Source organism: Pecten maximus, chromosome 17, assembly GCF_902652985.1.
Source record: "Pecten maximus chromosome 17, xPecMax1.1, whole genome shotgun sequence".
Classification (NCBI taxonomy): Eukaryota; Metazoa; Mollusca; class Bivalvia; order Pectinida; family Pectinidae; genus Pecten; species Pecten maximus.
This window is the reverse complement of record NC_047031.1, coordinates 7,991,545-7,998,914: the sequence shown is the minus strand read 5'-3', so window position 1 is coordinate 7,998,914 and position 7,370 is coordinate 7,991,545. Positions and strand designations below refer to the sequence as shown.

Genomic DNA, 7,370 nt, shown 5'->3' with positions numbered 1-7,370 from the left:
ACGACAGAGTTACTGACATTGGGGTTGTAACAGATTTACTGACATTGGGGTTACGACAGATTTACTGACATTGGGGTAACGACATATTTACTGACATTGGGGTTACGACAGATTAACTGACATTGGGGTTACGACAGATTAACTGACATTGGGGTTACGACAGATTGACTGACATTGGGGTTGTAACAGATTTACTGACATTGGGGTTACGACAGATTTACTGACATTGGGGTTACGACAGATTGACTGACATTGGGGTTGTAACAGATTTACTGACATTGGGGTTACGACAGATTGGCTGACATTGGGGTTGTAACAGATTTACTGACATTGGGGTTACGACAGATTTACTGACATTGGGGTTACAACAGATTGACTGACATTGGGGTTACGACAGATTGACAGACATTGGGGTTACGACATATTTACTGACATTGGGGTTACAACAGATTGACTGACATTGGGGTTACGACAGATTGACTGACATTGGGGTTACGACAGATTTACTGACATTGGGGTTGTAACAGATTTACTGACATTGGGGTTGTAACAGATTTACTGACATTGGGGTTACGACAGATTTACTGACATTGGGGTTACAACAGATTGACTGACATTGGGGTTACGACAGATTGACTGACATTGGGGTTACGACATATTTACTGACATTGGGGTTACAACAGATTGACTGACATTGGGGTTACGACAGATTGACTGACATTGGGGTTACGACAGATTTACTGACATTGGGGTTACGACAGATTGACTGACATTGGGGTTGTAACAGATTTACTGACATTGGGGTTACGACAGATTTACTGACATTGGGGCTACGACAGAGTTACTGACATTGGGGTTGTAACAGATTTACTGACATTGGGGTTACGACAGATTTACTGACATTGGGGTTACGACAGATTTACTGACATTGGGGTTGTTACAGATTGACTGACATTGGGGTTGTAACAGATTTACTGACATTGGGGTTACGACAGATTTACTGACATTGGGGTTACGACATATTTACTGACATTGGGGTTGTTACAGATTTACTGACATTGGGGTTGTAACAGATTGACTGACATTGGGGTTACGACAGATTTACTGACATTGGGGTCACGACAGATTTACTGACATTGGGGTTGTAACAGATTGACTGACATTGGGGTTACGACAGATTTACTGACATTGGGGTTACGACAGATTGACTGACATTGGGGTTACGACAGATTTACTGACATTGGGGTTACGACAGATTTACTGACATTGGGGTTACGACACATTGACTGACATTGGGGTTACGACATATTTACTGACATTGGGGTTACGACAGATTTACTGACATTGGGGTTGTAACAGATTGACTGACATCGGGGTTACGACAGATTTACTGACATTGGGGTTACGACACATTGACTGACATTGGGGTTACGACATATTTACTGACATTGGGGTTACGACAGATTGACTGACATTGAGGTTGTAACAGATTGACTGACATTGGGGTTACGACAGATTTACTGACATTGGGGCTACGACAGATTGACTGACATTGGGGTTACGACAGATTTACTGACATTGGGGTTACGACAGATTGACTGACATTGGGGTTACGACAGATTTACTGACATTGGGGTTACGACAGATTTACTGACATTGGGGTTACGACAGATTGACTGACATTGGGGTTACGACAGATTCACTGACATTGGGGTTGTTACAGATTTACTGACATTGGGGTTGTAACAGATTGACTGACATTGGGGTTACGACAGATTGACTGACATTGGGGTTACGACAGATTTACTGACATTGGGGTTGTAACAGATTTACTGACATTGGGGTTACGACAGATTGACTGACATTGGGGTTACGACAGATTTACTGACATTGGGGTTGTAACAGATTTACTGACATTGGGGTTGTAACAGATTTACTGACATTGGGGTTACGACAGATTTACTGACATTGGGGTTACGACAGATTGACTGACATTGGGGTTACGACAGATTTACTGACATTGGGGTTACAACAGATTTACTGTTATTGGGGTTACGACAGATTTACTGACATTGGGGTTACGACAGATTTACTGACATTGGGGTTACGACAGATTGACTGACATTGGGGTTGTAACAGATTTACTGACATTGGGGTTGTAACAGATTGACTGACATTGGGGTTGTAACAGATTTACTGACATTGGGGCTGTTACAGATTTACTGACATTGGGGTTACGACAGAGTTACTGACATTGGGGTTACGACAGATTTACTGACATTGGGGTTGTAACAGATTTACTGACATTGGGGTTGTAACAGATTGACTGACATTGGGGTTACGACAGATTGACTGACATTGGGGTTACAACAGATTTACTGTTATTGGGGTTACGACAGATTTACTGACATTGGGGTTACGACAGATTTACTGACATTGGGGTTACGACATATTTACTGACATTGGGGTTGTAACAGATTGACTGACATTGGGGTTACGACAGATTGACTGACATTGGGGTTGTAACAGATTTACTGACATTGGGGTTACGACAGATTGACTGACATTGGGGTTACGACAGATTTACTGACATTGGGGTTACGACAGATGTACTGACATTGGGGTTACGACAGATTGACTGACATTGGGGTTGTAACAGATTTACTTACATTGGGGTTGTAACAGATTTACTGATATTGGGGTTACGACAGATTTACTGACATTGGGGTTGTTACAGATTTACTGACATTGGGGTTACGACAGATTTACTGACATTGGGGTTACGACAGATTTACTGACATTGGGGTTACGACAGATTGACTAACATTGGGGTTACGACAGATTGACTGACATTGGGGTTACGACAGATTTACTGACATTGGGGTTACGACAGATTTACTGACATTGGGGTTACGACAGATTTACTGACATTGGGGTTACGACAGATTTACTGACATTGGGGTTACGACAGATTGACTGACATTGGGGTTACGATAGATTTACTGACATTGGGGTTGTAACAGATTTACTGACATTGGGGTTGTAACAGATTTACTGACATTGGGGTTATGACAGATTTACTGACATTGGGGTTACGACAGATTTACTGACATTGGGGTTACGACAGATTTACTGACATTGGGGTTACGACATATTTACTGACATTGGGGTTACGACAGATTTACTGACATTGGGGTTACGACAGATTGACTGACATTGGGGTTACGACAGATTTACTGACATTGGGGTTGTAACAGATTTACTGACATTGGGGTTACGACATATTTACTGACATTGGGGTTACGACAGATTGACTGACATTGGGGTTACGACAGATTGACTGACATTGGGGTTACGACAGATTTACTGACATTGGGGTTGTAACAGATTTACTGACATTGGGGTTACGACAGATTTACTGACATTGGGGTTACGACAGATTTACTGACATTGGGTTGTAACAGATTTACTGATATTGGGGTTACGACAGATTTACTGACATTGGGGTTACGACAGATTTACTGACATTGGGGTTACGACAGATTTACTGACATTGGGGTTACGACAGATTTACTGACATTGGGGTTACGACAGATTGACTGACATTGGGGTTACGACAGATTTACTGACATTGGGGTTACGACAGATTGACTGACATTGGGGTTGTAACAGATTTACTGACATTGGGGTTACGACAGATTGACTGACATTGGGGTTACGACAGATTTACTGACATTGGGGTTACGACAGATTGACTGACATTGGGGTTACGACAGATTGACTGACATTGGGGTTACGACAGATTTACTGATATTGGGGTTACGACAGATTGACTGACATTGGAGTTACGACAGATTTACTGACATTGGGGTTACGACAGATTGACTGACATTGGAGTTACGACAGATTTACTGACATTGGGGTTACGACAGATTGACTGACATTGGGGTTACGACAGATTTACTGACATTGGGGTTACGACAGATTTACTGACATTGGGGTTACGACAGATTTACTGACATTGGGGTTACGACAGATTAACTGACATTGGGGTTACGACAGATTTACTGACATTGGGGTTACGACAGATTTACTGACATTGGGGTTACGACAGATTGACTGACATTGGGGTTACGACAGATTTACTGACATTGGGGTTGTGACAGATTTACTGACATTGGGGTTGTAACAGATTTACTGACATTGGGGTTGTAACAGATTTACTGACATTGGGGTTACGATAGATTTACTGACATTGGGGTTACGACAGATTGACTGACATTGGGGTTACGATAGATTTACTGACATTGGGGTTACGACATATTTACTGACATTGGGGTTACGACAGATTTACTGACATTGGGGTTGTAACAGATTTACTGACATTGGGGTTACGACAGATTTACTGACATTGGGGTTGTAACAGATTGACTGACATTGGGGTTACGACAGATTGACTGACATTGGGGTTACGACAGATTTACTGACATTGGGGTTACGACAGATTTACTGACATTGGGGTTACGACAGATGTACTGACATTGGGGTTACGACAGATTGACTGACATTGGGGTTACAACAGATTTACTGACATTGGGGTTGTAACAGATTTACTGATATTGGGGTTGTAACAGATTTACTGACATTGGGGTTACGACAGATTTACTGACATTGGGGTTACGACAGATTGACTGACATTGGGGTTACGACAGATTGACTGACATTGGGGTTACGACAGATTGACTGACATTGGGGTTGTAACAGATTTACTGACATTGGGGTTACGACAGATTGACTGACATTGGGGTTACGACAGATTGACTGACATTGGGGTTGTAACAGATTTACTGACATTGGGGTTACGACAGATTTACTGACATTGGGGTTACGACAGATTGACTGACATTGGGGTTACGACAGATTGACTGACATTGGGGTTGTAACAGATTTACTGACATTGGGGTTACGACAGATTTACTGACATTGGGGTTACGACAGATTGACTGACATTGGGGTTGTAACAGATTTACTGACATTGGGGTTACGACAGATTGACTGACATTGGGGTTACGACAGATTGACTGACATTGGGGTAACGACAGATTTACTGACATTGGGGTTACAACAGATTGACTGACATTGGGGTTACAACAGATTGACTGACATTGGGGTTACAACAGATTGACTGACATTGGGGTTACGACAGATTGACTGACATTGGGGTTACGACAGATTGACTGACATTGGGGTTACGACAGATTGACTGACATTGGGGTTACGACAGATTTACTGACATTGGGGTTACAACAGATTGACTGACATTGGGGTTACAACAGATTTACTGACATTGGGGTTACGACAGATTGACTGACATTGAGGTTACGACAGATTTACTGACATTGGGGTTACGACAGATTTACTGACATTGGGGTTACGACAGATTAACTGACATTGGGGTTACGACAGATTAACTGACATTGGGGTTGTAACCAGGGATCGACACTAACGGTAGACCGGAGGACCGAGGCCCCTAAAAAACAATGTCGGTCTTCTCGATCCTATTTTTTGGAGGACCGACGGTCCTCTTAATCTCAGAACCATTTGTTATCCCGCGGATCACAAAATCCACCAAAAAAACCTGAAATCGTGTGCGAAATGTTCATGCTGAGTTTATTTCTTGACCACGACCGTCGTCGGTAGAACGATGACCTAAACAATCCTGTAGGAAGTATTTCCGGTTGAAGTCAGGTGCGTATTATCATTGCTGATAACTGTTTAAAGTCTGAATCATTTGTACGTTTGTAATAAGGGCCCGTGTAAGTCAGTACGCTTCAAGCGTTTGAATAACAGTCTGTATCATTTGTACGTTTGTAATAAGGGCCCGTGCAAATCAGTACGTTTCAAGCGTTTGAGTAATTATTCAGAAATCGGAGACCCCAAGGGAATGTTCAGTTTTTCAGCGGACAGATGGGCATGAGGTCATCCCAGTTTCCCTTGATTTGCATGAGGACCAAGCTGAGCATGAGGGGGAGGAAGAGGTAGATGAGGAAGATCTTCAGGAAGGGGCAACATTCACGCCAGATTCCCAGTCTGATGATGAGGATGAGGATCTCTCCAGGAGAGACCTTCTTGCTCTCCAGCAAAAGTCATACAGACTTTTCATTGAAAACTTAAGAAACTAGTTGAATATGGAATAACAAATACAAAAACTGAAATGAGCATTGTTTTAGTTGTTTTTTTTTAAATTCTTTTCCTTTCAGCATATTTCCTCAAGCAATGATCAAGTATGATGGACCACCAAACATAATTTACTATGCAAACCATGTTAACTGCAAAAAATATCTTTAAAAATATCTCAAATACAAAAGCTCCAAAATACACCAAAAATGGCCTAGAATGCACCACAGAGCATCTAGAAAAAAAAAATTTCCGGGGGGGGGGCATGCCCCCGGACCCCCCTAGAAACTTACGGCTTGCGCCTTCGGCGCTCGCTGTTCGGGCTCCACAAAATTACATAGGGCCCCTTGAATATTTTTTTTAGGAGCCCTGCGGGCTCCTCTACCATTTCAGTTAGTGTCAAACCCTGGTAACAGAGTTACTGACATTGGGGTTACGACAGATTTACTGACATTGGGGTTACGACAGATTTACTGACATTGGGGTTACGACAGATTTACTGACATCGGGGTTACAACAGATTTACTGACATTGGGGTTACGACAGATTGACTGACATTGGGGTTACGACAGATTTACTGACATTGGGGTTACGACAGATTGACTGACATTGGGGTTACGACAGATTTACTGACATTGGGGTTACGACAGATTTACTGACATTGGGGTTACGACAGATTGACTGACATTGGGGTTACGACAGATTTACTGACATCGGGGTTACAACAGATTTACTGACATTGGGGTTACGACAGATTGACTGACATTGGGGTTACGACAGATTGACTGACATTGGGGTTACGACAGATTGACTGACATTGGGGTTACGACAGATTGACTGACATTGGGGTTACGACAGATTGACTGACATTGGGGTTACGACAGATTGACTGACATTGGGGTTACGACAGATTGACTGACATTGGGGTTACGACAGATTTACTGACATTGGGGTTACGACAGATTGACTGACATTGGGGTTACAACAGATTGACTGACATTGGGGTTACGACAGGTTTACTGACATTGGGGTTACGACAGATTGACTGACATTGGGGTTGTAACAGATTAACTGACATTTGGGTTACGACAGATTGACTGACATTGGGGTTACGACAGATTAACTGACATTGGGGTTGTGACAGATTTACTGACATTGGGGTAACGACAGATTTACTGACATTGGGGTTGTAA

The 7,370-nt window shown here is 42.6% G+C and overlaps 1 long non-coding RNA gene across 1 annotated transcript; it reads left to right on the top strand.

Moving 5' to 3' along the window:
• Positions 1-5,492: 5,492 nt before the first annotated feature.
• LOC117316010 lies at positions 5,493-6,219 on the top strand. Its single transcript, XR_004529804.1, has 2 exons — positions 5,493-5,893; positions 5,925-6,219. It is a non-coding gene; the product is annotated as an uncharacterized LOC117316010 (long non-coding RNA).
• Positions 6,220-7,370: the final 1,151 nt, after the last annotated feature.